Source organism: Prinia subflava (genome assembly GCF_021018805.1).
Source record: "Prinia subflava isolate CZ2003 ecotype Zambia chromosome W unlocalized genomic scaffold, Cam_Psub_1.2 scaffold_33_NEW, whole genome shotgun sequence".
NCBI lineage: Eukaryota > Metazoa > Chordata > Aves > Passeriformes > Cisticolidae > Prinia > Prinia subflava.
Genome location: NW_026960610.1, coordinates 3,419,205 through 3,433,242, shown reverse-complemented (window position 1 = coordinate 3,433,242; position 14,038 = coordinate 3,419,205). Strand labels below are relative to the sequence as shown.

The 14,038-nt window shown below is 43.3% G+C and overlaps 1 pseudogene; it reads left to right on the top strand.

Moving 5' to 3' along the window:
• Positions 1-14,038, top strand: part of LOC134565080 (X-linked interleukin-1 receptor accessory protein-like 2) — a 56,556-nt pseudogene that overhangs the window by 20,561 nt on the left and 21,957 nt on the right.

Here is a 14,038-nt window from a genome sequence, read left to right as displayed (position 1 = left end):
CAAAACAATGTGCAGTTGCATAGACATATTGCTTTCTGCAATTGGCATTTCTGTTATCACAGTAATAAATATTTCTGTTTCACAATGGGTAGATATGGTGTGAAAAGATTCCACTGCGATGAAATCTGTCTGAGTTTTGGAGAATGGATGGAATGACATCTAGGGGATTTTAGAAAGAGGAAGGATGATCCTTGTGGGTCCCTTCCCACTCAGAATACTTTGTGATTCTGTGATAAATAGCAGGAATAGAGATCAGGAAGTTTGCTCTTTCTTGATCCTCATGTATGACTGGTAAAAACCTAAAATTATGCTTTTTTCCATACTCTATGATACTGCACAATATTTATACTGGTACCTAGGACAAAGGGAAGGGTGAAATTATGTGGTTTGAGAAGTACTTTACCTCAAACACCTTGGGATTATACTGACATAATATCCCTGCTTCACACCAATCAAAAGTGGTAACTTCCTCCAGCCTGCTTCAATTTGTTTATCCTGTGTTTTCAGTGTGAAGCTGCAGGATTTTTACTCATGTAACTTCCTTGGTTCGATCACTTTTTAATTTATGAAACAATATTATTTTCTGGTTGTTTAAAGGAAGCCTCATGAATACATAGGGGATTTTGTGTGCCTATAAATTTTGAAAACAACCTTTTATTTTTCCAGTGCATAATTGTAGACCTTTCACAGCTTTGTGTCTTGTTCTGATCCTGCAGGATGAAAGATGGAGGCAGAATGTTACAGAAGTCAAAGCATATATGGGGATGTTTGTTTCTTCTCATGTAGGCAGCAGTGGGAGCATACAGAGCTCCCATGAGCACTCAGCTGTATAGATGCAATCACAGGGTCATTTTCCACTTATATGTGTATTTCTTTAAAAAAGAAGATTTGGAACTCAACAGATCTGCTTTATTCGTATTTCTAAAAATATTCCACATAAGCAATGTTGTACACACTCACTTCCTGTGTTGTGTGTAGCATTGCTTTTAGAGAAAATGACACTGAGGATTAAAGGATCTATTTAGGAAATGGCTCCAAACAGTGCTGCTCCCAGAGCCCCCAGAGCCAGTGGTGGGCGAATGTGGGCAGCTCCTTCTTCTCTGTCCTGGTACATGAAGCTAGTGAGGAGCGAGCTGAGGCCATGGAGCTGTAACAGCACTGCACGAGCTCCCAGGAGCCCAAGGGAGCTGGTTCTGTCAGCATCCTGCTCACTGGCATGTGAGCTGAGGTGACTGGGGAGGGCAGCTGTGCCCCTGCAGGGGCAGGAGGCTCAGGGACTGCTGGCTCTCACGTTGGTCTGCAGTCAGGGATGTCAGGGCTCTGCTGCCCTCACACAGCTCTCAGACCTTTGCAGGGATGCTGCCTCTGGGATCACTGGCATCTCCTAAAAGGTTTTGGCAGGCTCCCTTATGGACAAAGTGGCAGGTTTTGGATAGGCCTCCAAAGCTGGCTGGCCTGTTGACTTCACAGGAATTTCAGCAAGCCAGGTGGACATCTTCCATCTTCCCCTACAGCCATGGTGACACTAGGCAAATTGCCTTTTACAAATATGTAATTATTCACATGCTTTGACTACAGCTCTGACCCTCATGGGTCTGGCTTTGTGTCAGGAATTATAAATAATCATCAGTTCAAGGTCATCAAGAGATATATTTTGTTATGATTTGGTATTTTTTCTTTTTATCAGAATATACTGAGGAATTTTAATTGCTTTAATTATTTTTTCATGTGCACAATTCTTTACAGAGAATTGGTACTCAGAAACCCTCCATTCTTGCAGTTTTCTTCCCACAATATTAACTATTTGATTTTTCATTTTCTGTAAATAATGGCAGCTGTGCTCTTCCCTGGAGGCTGAATTGCTGAAGGTTGACTTTTTCAATATACTGTTTTCCATTACTGCAGAGGAATACAAAGAGAAATGTCACTAAGACAGTCTGATCCCAGCATGGATCCCCAGTTCTGTGGTGGCACCACTTCTGTTCCCGGCACACTCATGAGCTCTTAGCTCCATGTTTCAAAAGCAGAGCTGGAGACAAGCCCCAGTGCTGGGCAGGAGGAGGAGAGGAGGAAGAGGAGTGTTGCCCTTTATAAGAGTTGTCTCTCTTATAATGTGCTGCCCAAGTATTTTAAATATCCTGGATCAAGTGGATTATGATCTAAAATTATGTTATTGATTTTTAAAACTATGGGTTGTTTTTTTTTTAAAAAATGCTTTGAACTGTTTGTATTTGGCATTGTTTTATGAATAGTCAGTATTCGTTTGAATTAAGTCATGTCTTTTCTCACAATTACTTATGGAAGGAAATTTTCCTTGCTCAAAACTTTTCCAAGCTCAAAACTTTTCCAAGCTCAAAACTTTTCCAAGCTCAAAACTTTAACATACTCCTAGAACTCTTGAGGAATAGAAGTTGAAATAATTGCATTACAAATATGTAAAGGCTTAAAAGTTTCCACTTTAGTATTTGTATGAAAATTTTGCCCATGATCTTTTCAGCTGTGACGTGTCTGACCACATGGAGCAGAGTTACTGCTCAGCATGCAGAAGAAAACTGAAAGAATCCATGCGATTTCTGCCTGGAAGCCGGATATGTTCCTGTGAAAAGTCCCTATTTTGTTGGGAAATGCTTGGTGGTTTCAAGGAATGATACAATTTCCCAGTACTCTCCTGTGTTCCTAATAGTGTTCTTGCAAACAGCAGGCTGAACATGATTTGTTTTCTTACAGACAACAAAGACTATGACGCTTATCTTTTATACACCAAAGTGGATCCTGATGAGTTAGATCATGATCATAATGAAGAGGAGCAGTTTGCACTTGAAATTCTGCCAGATGTTCTAGAAAAGCACTATGGATATAAGCTCTTCATTCCGGATAGGGACCTGACCCCTAGTGGAAGTAAGTATTTCTGACCTTTCAGTTTTATTTCTGTCTGATGTGTCACAAAAGCCTGGACTGTGTGATAAGTACTAGATATGGAAAACCTTGTGTCATGGGTTAGCACTGGCCAGATGTTAATGCACCCATGAATATATGTTTTTTCCCTAACAACTACTGTGGGATGTGATCAGGAACAGAGCAGAGCAGGCTTAAATCTTGAAAACAAAAAACAACCCCAAAACTTTATTACATTACATAAGAACAGAGACAGAAAACTCTTAAACACACACAGAGACAGAAATAAAAACTTCTCAGAACATTTCTTCTCTTCCTCTAGTTTCTCCTCTCTACACATTACTCTCTATAGACCAGACTTTTGGGTTTTAAATCAAACAATCACCACTTAAAAAAACTAATCTTCAATTCAGCAAGGGAGAGAGGAGTCTCTCTCACACTACAGACTGTTCTTCAGAAAACACGGGTCTACCCCTTATGTGTTTCTATGTCACCCGTGGCACCGCCCGGAGAAGTCTGCCAGGGTGACACTCTCTTTTCTATGTCTAGTGCTCTCACTACTGTCTATGGACTGAAGCTGCATATAGGGCTTTTTTAAGGATGCTTGCATGTTGAGCTCTCTCTATTTTTTCTCCTTGGGGCCGAGGGTTCTAAGAGCAAGTCTCCCCTGAGGGCAGAGGGCGCTACTACATCCTCCCCCTCTCTTTTCTGCTTGCTCTACTCTTAAAGCGCCAGTCACTGTCACAAAAGCAAAGGCAGCTGTATTTACTCAAATGCAGTTTATGTTTAAAGGAGGCTTGAGTTCAGTCTATGGCTAACATTATGCAAGAAAAGTTTAGCTCAGAAGCTACTCTTCTTCAATTCTCTGCCCATTGGGTTCTTTCCAATCGTGCTTTATCATCTCCGTCCCAGGCTGTTTCTCTCTCTCTTCTGAAACTACTAGTGATGAGAATCAATGTCTAAGAAAAGTTTCTTTCTGCCGAGAAAGGGTTAACAGTTCCTGGCTCCCGGCAGGGCTGAAGCCTCGGGCACTCCCAGGCTGGGCAACTCCCATGTGGCTGGGCATCTTCTCCCGGAGGGGGGGGGGAAGGGTGAGCACACAGGGAAGGCACTTCCACAGTTTTCTACCCCTCTATCCTGGATGGGGCAGCTCAGTTCCAGAGTCCTGTCCGCTCTCTTCTCCCCCCGGGGCCCCAGCTTACTTCAGTTTGGCGTGGTTTTCCTGAGCCCGGCCACATGGCTCCCCTCCCCCACTCAGCCCAAAGCTGAGCAGGGGAGAGGAGATGTTTCTCTGCTGAAACCGGAACTCAAAAGAGGCCGAACCCCCCTGGAGTCCTGCTTTTAACCCCTTGTGTCCTCAGAGGCATGTCCAAACCTCTGAGTGGCCAATCTAAGTCCTAGCACAAAACTTGATCACTGACTGGCCTGCCCACATCCCCCTGGAAAAATTCACCTCCCCCCCCCCAACCACGACACCTTGGGAAGTGGTTGCAAAGACTGGAAAAGTTTTCTCAGCACTGCAAATTTTGACTTCTCTGTTAGAGCTTGTTCCTGCACTGCTGAAATCAGAGGGAACTGCCATTGATTTCAGTGAGGGCAGGAGCTGGACCTTCCTACAGGGAAGGCTGCAGCACGGCAAGCAATCTCAAATCCAAAATATCTACATCAAACAGAACTAAGTAAGCAGGAAACTTTCTAAAAGGATTTTATCATCTCTGTTACATGATTGAAAATGGGATTATTCTTTTTTTCAGTGATTTGTTGTTTTCTCTACTGCAGCTTTGCAAGTACAAGTCATCTTTTCTATTGTCTTTTGTGTTTTTCCTTAACTTGGAAGTCTCATAAGATTCAGCAGCACCTTTGTATGTCTCTACCAAAGGTCAATGCTTTCCTAGTGGTAGTTATGGCATTTCTTCTTCCAGACTCATTTTTGAGCAAGTCAAAAAAAGACCATGAATCATACCCATCATGTTGATGAAATTTGAATGCACAGTATGTTTGCTGTAATATCACATTTATTTGAAGTGCTACCCTTATGAAAAATCACCTTTTTTTTTTTTTTTTTTTTTTTTTGAAATTCCATCTCCAAATCACTTTCATAAAAACAGCAGAAGAGAACTTGAACTTCTGTCTGTATGTGCTACTGTGTAGGAAATATGAACAAGAGAACAAAGCAATGGCTGTAGTGGAGCATATGTCCCCAAACATGGAATAGCTCAAGCATATCTGCATTACAACCTGCCTGCCAAAAGACTTGAAACTGCTGCCTCACTGTGCCAAGCGCCAGTACCTGACCCAGAAGTCAGAGCCTGTTTCTTCTCTGACCTTTGAGAGCACTGGAAACAGAGCTCTGAACCCTTTACCACTGGGAAAGAGGAGTCAGAGCCTCACCAGAGATCATGAAAGGCCTGTGCAGGGGGCTTGAATTTATCACATGCATTTTCAGCTCCTAGTTTAGAGCTGATTCACTTTTTCTTTTTGCCCCTGCAAGGTGTAAGTTTTTCTCGCATATTGACAAATTATAGAAAGGGGATTTGGGTCATAGCTTTCTTATTTCTTACAGTACAAGCAAATGATATAAAATTTTTGAATATTATTAAGAGAAAATACATATTTTTGTGGTAAAAAACACAGAATTTTTGTAACTAGTTGTTTCATATCCAACAATATATCAGAGTTATACATAGCAATTATGCAACTGAACTAAGAAGTTTAAAGTTAACCCTTCAATGATAACTATGCTGAAGCACAGATTATTCTGAAATTAGATTCTTTTTTCCAATTGTTGTTCCAGCCCGCATGATATTTTATTTTTGTCTATTTTTGTCAGCAAGACACTCAGCAAATACTTGCCATCACTTTGGGTATTCATTAAACCTCTCCTGAAAATGTAGGGTATCTGAAAATGTCAGTTCTCATTTATGAACATTCACAGATTCAATTCTTCTTCTTTCCTCTCAAACTCACTTCTTCAGTATTATGAAAAGGCCTGATTTTAACACATGGAGCTTCAAGAACACCTAATCAGACATAATGACAAGGCAGAATAAAATGTGGAGCTGAAATGAGTATGATTTGTGTGCTTTAGCTTTGAAAAAGATATGGGGTAAAGCACTTTATTTCAAGAGGAGCTAGAGGGAGGATGAGGGGATGGGGAAGGAGGGAAGACGTCACTTCCTGCATTTGTGAGCTCTCTGTGTGCCCTGGAATAGTGGAACATGCCTGTGTTCTGCCTAATACTCACTGCTCTCACAAGGACTTGCAGTGCTTAGTGAAGGCAGTGTGATGTGGAATGAGCCTGCTGGAAACTTCAGAGGAAAACATAGGATATTTTAGAGTGACTGTCTCAAAAAGTGGCAGATGTGAAAAAATATATAGCTCTCCAGGGCAGATTTCTATAGAAAAACAGGGGGTTGATAACAGCTATTGTGTTATTTTAGGAAATATCTCTTCTCACATTTCACTTCCTCATCTTTCAGTGTAAATTACTTTCATCAACGTAATCATTTCCCATTCTCTGTTCTGAAGTGTGTCCTTCTCTATCCTGTGTACCTTGGTGTGTGTCACCCCGGCAGTGCAGACAGGAGCTGTGTATGGCTGGTACTTCCTGCAATCCATGCAGTTGTGAGGAGCTGCCACAGGAGGGTGTGCACCATTCACTTCCTTCTTGGCATGCAGCAGCTCCTACAGCTGCTCCCTGAATTTGAGAGCAGGCAAAAAATAGATTTGTTAAATAGTATTTCATTAAATTTCTTGCGCAGTTCTGCAAACAGCTTAAAAAGCTGACTTCGGGAAAATTCAGGGACAAGTTTGGTTGTGTTTTTGTCCAGCTGGCTCATCGCTAACCTCTGGGGGAAAGCTGTGATGGGCTCTGCATGTCCCTATGCAGCAGGGAGAGAGATTACAGCCAGATGTGCTGTGGCTGGGACACACCCACAGACACCTCTTAAACAGGGCACGTCCAGGTTTTGCTTTCAGCTCTGCATCTGATTCAGGGATGTCCATAGAGACACTGCTGCTGTCCCCAGGAGCGCAGAGGTGCTGGTTGTGGGGCTGAGGCCACCTCTTCACCATTGGGAAACAGATCCCAGGGTTCAGGTCAGATGGGGCTGAGTTATGTTTTGCAGTAGTTGTTGGTTTCTGAGCCCTGCTGGGATACAGACTTTATCCCAGTGGAGCATTTTGTCCTAGTGGGAGGGAGAACCACCACGAAGGATGCCGACTCCCTCAGTGATGCCCATCACACAGTGGCCAGCAAGGACCTTTGTGATGACTCTTAGTGCTGCCTGAGAGCAGCGTAGGTGGATCCAACCCCCTGAATTGGCAAGATGGAAAAGAATCCCACACAGTCGTGCTGGCTGGGAGGCATGACTGGTGACCCAGCAGGGAGATGATGCACGGAAAGACTCTAAAACTCAGAGGCAGAGCGAGTTTTAAAGTAGGTATGTGGTTTATTCAGCGCTGGGCACCATGCGGGATAATTCTCAAAGGCACATGCGCCCCTCGCTCACTCGCATTTTCTTTTATCCTCTGGAATGCTACATATGTATTGAGTTTCACCATTCCCTCATGCATATTCATCCTTTGGCTCCTCCCCCCCTCCGCTTCATATGCTAATTAGCTTATCAGTCTTTTGCGCCTGCGCAGTTGTCTCTGGTGGTCGTCTCGGGGGTCTCGGGGATGAAGGAAGGAGTCTTCCACTCAAGATGAACTTCTGACCCTGCCACCTTGCACATGCTCACTGATGCTCTGGTCATAGTTCAAGCTGTAAGGTCAGTTTTATCTGTCTCTGGGGGTGCAAGGCACCTGTTATCTTAGTATCTTTGGTTCACTTGCATTCTTGTCTCCTGCTTTTGGTAAGCATTCCCCCTCTTATCAGGCATCCTTGCATTCCTACATACTTCTGTTTCTCTCCTTCTAAGGGCAGCAATACACATCGTCTGAATGCCTACTCTAATTTCTATGATTAATATCCTCTAATTTCCAATATCATGTTTCAGAGACATGGTAATGAAGAGCGAGTTTGTAACCCGGGAAATGAGTTACACGTTATGGGAAGTACTGTAGCAGCTATTCTTTCTTAAAGAATATTCTTTGGTCTTAACAGAACAAGTTTTCTTCATTCTGTTGAAGCTGACAGCACACACACCTCCCTGCCCAGGTAACTTAGGCATAACTGGACAAGTTAAACTGCATAAGGAGACTGGGATCCCTGAGATGCACTTGCACTTTTTACTGAATTCCTTAGCAGTTCTCATTATTTTCACCCTATTCATTTTCAGGGCTCTTTTAAAACACCCTTTCCCACAAAAAACACTCAAACTATGTGAGGTTTTTTTTAATTCAGTGTTAGGAGACCTGAGGAGATTGAGAAGTTGGCAGGGGGTTAACAGGATGAGTTATGTTTTCACCTGAGCCATTTTTTGTTTTGCCAAGGATGATGTCTGCAAAGAAAAATATCTCTTTGCACGTCACTCTTCTAAAATCAGGACTACATCAGAGGAAGGTACTTTTCTCCATGGTTTCTCCAAATTATTTTGAAACCTGAAGGGCAAGAGGTAAAAATTGTCAAGTTAGACTTTTAATGCCAGCAATACATATCTATTAGAGCGTAATCTAGTTGTTCTCTAAGCATATATGCATTTGGTCTTGACAAAATTGAAAAAACACCAACAATTCACCTCAGCTCAGCCCAGGGTATGACATCAGGCAGTGAAAAGAAACACAGTGATGCAATAAAAATATTTGTTTACCTGAAAAATGAGCCGTTCTCAGCACAAGGGAAAAGTTGTAGTCGTGCATTTCTGTACCCGAGCAGGTGTTTCTATATAAGGAAGTTAAACTAGAATTTTCTATAGCCTGCTCGTTGCAATTGGCTCAGTACCAGCACAGACACAATGATAGGGCTTTGGAAGTGCACCTCAAAGCCTAGTGTCCATCTCATTGGGCAAAGAGCCAAATAAGCCCACCTAGACCCATCGAGTATTAAAGAGCTAGCACAAGAGGTGCAAGGTGCACGAGGCTTTTTGGGAATGCCTTAGCCAGTGTAACTGTGCTTGGTACACTGTGCTCGGCTTATGTCTTTTCATTTTGTAATGCTTGTTATTTTTGCTGTTATTGAAACCTTTATTTTACAAAGCATATCCTGAGAAGCCGTCTGGCTATTTTATTAAGCCATTTCTCTGCTGGCTGGACCCTCGGAGGTATTGAGAGAAATCTCAATAGAAAGTGTCTAAGGCATGTGATAAAAAGCACATGACAGTCAATATGATTGTTCTGGCACTTTGTAGTTTTGTCTGCCCATCTGTGTGGTTTTTGTCTGGTGAATTTCAGCTTCCTGGGTTCCTGCATGAAGAAAACCCAGTTGGACCATGTTTCTGGGGCTCCCAAGGAGCCTTTGTTACTGTTATGGGTTAACACAGTTTGGTTTTTTGTTGAAAAAGAATATGGACTATTGCCCTGTCAGGACCTTAGATTTCTTTAGAAAAGCCAAGGACCTATCAAGGGCAAGTTCTTAACTATTGGCATGTGGTTTTGAAATGAACAGGGCATGTGCCTTTATTAATATTCAGCTCTTTATTAAAGTCATCAGCGGGATTGCAGAGTCCGACCGGAGTTCTTCACGCTGCTGCAGCCATCCGAAGGAGCAGGTGCTGTCTCAGTTCATCATTCCACTGCAAACAGTAGATGCCGAGTCCTTGTTTTCTTAGGAACAGCTAGGAGTTCTCTCTGGTCAACCATCAGAGGGCAGTGAAACAAGGGTCTCTATATGGGGCTGGAACAAAAGCAACGTACGGTCGAACCAATGTGGTGAAAACGTATGTTCTCCTCTTTATTCTCGAAATGGCTGGTTTTATACAGTGCAAAATAATTTACAGTTGCAGGTGCATTCTTATTGGCATTCAGCGTGAACAAGTATGTAAACTATTTCAGTTTAAGGCGGCTACTGTATATTGACTCTAATTGCCCTATACAGTCTATGCCCACACCTTAACCTAATTTCTAACTGCACCACAAAGCTTATCTACTTCAACACAGGACAAAATCTGAGGTCTAGCAGGCCCAAATCTGAGGCCCAGTTTGGGATAGCTCAAATCTCATTCCACAGCACATCGTGCCCACGATCTCTAAGAAATTCGGTTACAGTTCCCTCTTTTTCTTTTTGAGCTACCCAAACTGATGCTAAGGCACGGCTGGCTAGTTTTTGCATACATCGTATCAAGCAAGGCACGATAATTAAGATAACTATAATAACAATGAGTATCACTATACTAAAATGGATCAAGTCCTTGATCCACCCAGTAAAACCCCATGATCCAAGCCATTTGTCAAAGAGTGTCTACAACTACGAGTTTTTTCATGTTATCTTTTAACCGTGATAGCTGCTTGTAAATTGATTGCGAATGGTCTGATAAATTCATGCAACACATGCCCTCAAATTCTTCACATCCATACCCTTGTGCTAAAAGGAAGTCCACAGTGGCTCTGTTTTGAAGCACCTCATGACGAATATCATTAACATCTTTGGCAAGCTCACTTAGTAAATGGGATGTTATATTAATTTGTTTTCCTGTCCAGCAGGCTAAATTTTTTAATTGCGTGAGGGCTTGTGCTGAAGCAACTCCTGGGGCAAAAAATGATGCTGAGATTACAGTTGCAGGTTGCCATAATTCAACTTGATCTTTACAGTTGGGACCTAGTTGAGACATACTGCGTTTGACTCGTTGGGTCTTTTGAGACAATCCTAAAACCTGATGAATGCTAGTGTCATGGGTTAGCACTGGCTAGATGTTAATGCACCGCCGCGTGGTTCTCCTCAGCCCGGCCACGTGGCTCCCCTCCCCCACTCAGCCTAAAGCTGAGCAGGGGAGAGGAGATGTTTCCTTGCTGAAACCGGAACCCAAAAGAGGCAGACCCTATGGCAGTCCCTGCTTTTAACCCCTTGTGTCCTCGGAGGCGTGTCCAACTTCTCAGTGGCTACTCTAAGTGCCAGCATAAAACCAGACTGCTGATTGGTTTGCTCACAACTCCTTGAAAAATTCACCTCCCCCTCAAACCGAGACAGCTAGGAGCAAACAATGCTAATTTACGGAAATAACATGGTCCCCCTATACCTTTTTGGGGCATTGCAGACCAGGCTCTATCTCCACAAATGAGAAAGATCCCTGGTGGTAATTTTCTAGCAACACCTGTTAATGGTGTCATGGGCTAAGTCCAATTGTTGCAATTTTCAGTGTAGTTATAATACAATGGGGACTGGGGAGATAACCAAGTGTTGTCATTTTTCAGTTGCCGTTTGTCTACAATTAGCAAGCTTGAATTTATGATAAAATATCCAAAGATTAAACAGTAATTCCCTGGCACAGAACTGTTGTAGTTTAAATTTTGGCGGGTCCCCGGGGGGGGTCCTCCGGGAGACCCCCGGGTCCTAGGGTCGTTGGTGTTCCCGTGCTGGCAGGCAAAGAGACTTCAGACGCCGGTGGGGTGCTGATCAGATGAGGGTTTATTCAGAGTCTCCCTCCAGGCAGGGAGCATGGTCCTGCGGGAGTGGGGGAAGGGAAGGGGAGAGAGGGAAGAGGGAAAGGGAAGGGGAGCGTCCGGAGGCCTCCAGGGGGAGAAGGGCAAAGAGGGTGAGACCCCTTGCGTTAGCATTCTTAACACAGAGGTTCAAAGGGGCGCGGTAACATTCTCCAGCCAATAGAGTTAGAGATAACTTGATACTGCAGGGAGGGTACAGACTTGGGATAAACCATACATTTTCCAGGGGTGAACCAGAGCAAACCATTTCCATAAAATCCAATTCCACACAGAACCTAAAAGCTCAAGTTCTTGGGGCTCAGTACTAGCAACCTTAAGATTTTGCACAATGGCAACAGCTTGTGTTCCTAAAACACTCTTTGGATTAATTTTGATTTGAAACCAGGTTCTGAACTCTGTCATGGAGTCCACTGGGACCCCAATCAAGCAAGTCCGAAAAGGATTTGATGGTGTGGCTAAAGACAAGCAAAAGGAATTTTGTTTGCTCTGGTTGGCCCAAGTGACCCACATATTTTGTCTTGGGTCAATTTCAAGCATTCCTGATCCTCTTTCTATTAAAACATTAACTAAAATAAACATTCCAACACCTAACATTCTGTTCATTGTTTTAGTTGTCTCTTTTAGAAAAGCAAAAAAAATAACACTTGCCTATTACCTGATCTTAAATCCTAACAATGACTTATCACTAAACCTAATCTTATAACTGCAACGGTATAACTATTTGTTCTGATTTAACAATCAATTTTCAACAGTCTCTGGGTCTTCTCAAGGTGCTTCAGGTAAATCACTGCTGTCACCGTGGTTATCACTGTTAGTTGGTATGTCTGACTGCGGACATGCACGGGTAAATCGGCTCGGCACCCAAACAGGTCCTGCTTCTCCTGTGGAAACACACATATAACCGCGACCATTAAATAACACAGGACTCGGTCCCTGCCATTAGCCCGTTCGCATATTTTTGTGATATACATAAAGCCTTGGAATTGCTTGTGGTCTTCCTTCTTTCACTGCATGGTGATGGATGACAACCACAGGCTCTTCTCTTCCTTCTGCTAGACACAAATAGTTTAAAGTGAACAGTAGCTTGGATAATCGACTAGTTGTGTCAGTTTCATCACTCTGTTTTTGCTTTGCTAGATATTCTTTCAGTGTCTGATTAGCCCTTTCTACCATGGCTTGACCAGTGGGGGAGTGAGGAATTCCGGTGGTATGCTTGACTCCCCACTTTTGCATAAATCTAGCAACTCGCTGACTGACATAGGCTGGACCATTGTCGGTCTTAATTTCTACAGGCACTCCCATCACTGCAGAACAGTCAGGTGTCTTTGAACATGCAAAGCTCTTTTGCCTGACTGCTCTGTGGCCCAGATAAATTTAGAATAGGTATCAACAGTGACATGGACATATCTCAATCTTCCAAATTCTGGAACATGAGTTACATCCATCTGCCACAATTCTAAAGCTTTTATCCCCCTTGGGTTAGTGCCCAGGCCAAGGCCAGGCCCATGATGACTACATTGAGGGCAGGCACGCACAATCTCCTGTGCATCATTCAGGGGAATTTGGAATTGTCGACGCAAGGCCCTAGCATTTTGATGAAAATTCTCATGGCTGTCACGAGCCCTCACAAATTTGTTTTCAGGAGGGATATGGGCAACGCAACTGACTGCAGCATCTGCTCGTGCATCGCCTTCTCCTAAACCGCTGTTGCACTGGTGGCTGTGAATGTGCATGACAAAAGGCATGCTGACCCTGTTTCAATACGCTTCTTAATTGCAAAAACAGTTCTCCAAGGTGCTGATTTTGAGTGGTCCTGATGAGTGCATCCTCAATTCTTTGCACGACTCCAACCACATATAAAGAGTCTGAAACAACATTGAGTGGTTTTTTGTTCCAGGTCTGTAAACCCCAACACACTGCTCTCAGTTCAAAGGTTTGCAGACTGTCTCCTGCTTTGCTCTTAAGTAAATGTTGCATCCCTTCTCCTTGCTGTTGCCATACACTCAGAGCCCTCCTTGTTTTTCGTCCGGCATCATTAAAAACTGTTCTGCCTTTAACTGGTGTCAAGGAGCACAAAGGTCACTCTAGCCACTGATAGGGTGTGATTAGAGTCCACATCGGGCCTTTTGGTTGCTGGTTGTGAACCACACCTGTGAAACCCAGCAATGCTTCTTGCAATGCTACAGAATGCCTCAGCTTCCACTCTAAATCTTCACTTCACACAGGAACACTGATGTCTGCTGGTTCCTTTCCATCTATCTCTACAAGTCTGTCTCTGCCCTTTTTTATCAATGCAGCAAGAGCACCTGTTCTGGTCATGACGCGGCTCTTTGGTTGCACAGGTAAAAACACCCATTCCACCACACTTGCTGTTGACCTAAACTTAGACAGGCATTCCCCCTTTTTCTTTTGCCATTGGAAAACAATGGCAAATGGACAGGCATCAGCGTTGGAAAGGAAAAGTGACAGTGGAAGATGCTCTATGCGGCAAGCACTCCAACCACGTTGATTATTTTTCTGATACCTGACTTAAAGCTCTTTGTTATTCAGGGGTACACTTTTGGGGACTGCTGGCATCATTACCATGAAGCCAAAGTAAAAATGG